The sequence below is a fragment of the Malurus melanocephalus genome, unplaced genomic scaffold (assembly GCF_030028575.1).
Source record: "Malurus melanocephalus ecotype Western Australia unplaced genomic scaffold, MMel_1.1 scaffold_843, whole genome shotgun sequence".
Taxonomy (NCBI): domain Eukaryota; kingdom Metazoa; phylum Chordata; class Aves; order Passeriformes; family Maluridae; genus Malurus; species Malurus melanocephalus.
This window is the reverse complement of record NW_026624075.1, coordinates 80,132-80,572: the sequence shown is the minus strand read 5'-3', so window position 1 is coordinate 80,572 and position 441 is coordinate 80,132.

The following is a 441-nucleotide window of genomic DNA, read 5'->3' as shown; positions in this document are numbered from 1 at the left end:
GAGCCTTTCCCTCTCACAGGGAGAGGAAGGTGCAGCCCTGCTGAACATCACCCTCGGTGCCTGCAGATGGGGATCACACAGAAGGCTTTGGTTCAGTGACAGAAAACCCCAACAGGTGGGGACAAGAAGGGACAGGTGGGTTCAGAGCATGGCAGCGAGCTGGGGAAACCCCCCGATCCCAGTCCATCCCAGTGTGCTCCAGTCAAAGCACAGCCTTCATCCCACAGCAGCTCCACTGCTGGAGMCTCTGGAAGAGGCTGTTCCTGCAGATACCAAACATCCCCAGCAACACGAAACAGGATTCTGCTCTGACACGATCTTATCTCCTGAGGACAAGAGATACAAATCTGCTCACATATAAATTTAGTGAGCTGTCTAGACATTTAGTGCTTTTTTTTTTAAATACAGRGTATGTGTCAGGGAGCTCTGTGGTAAGCAGTG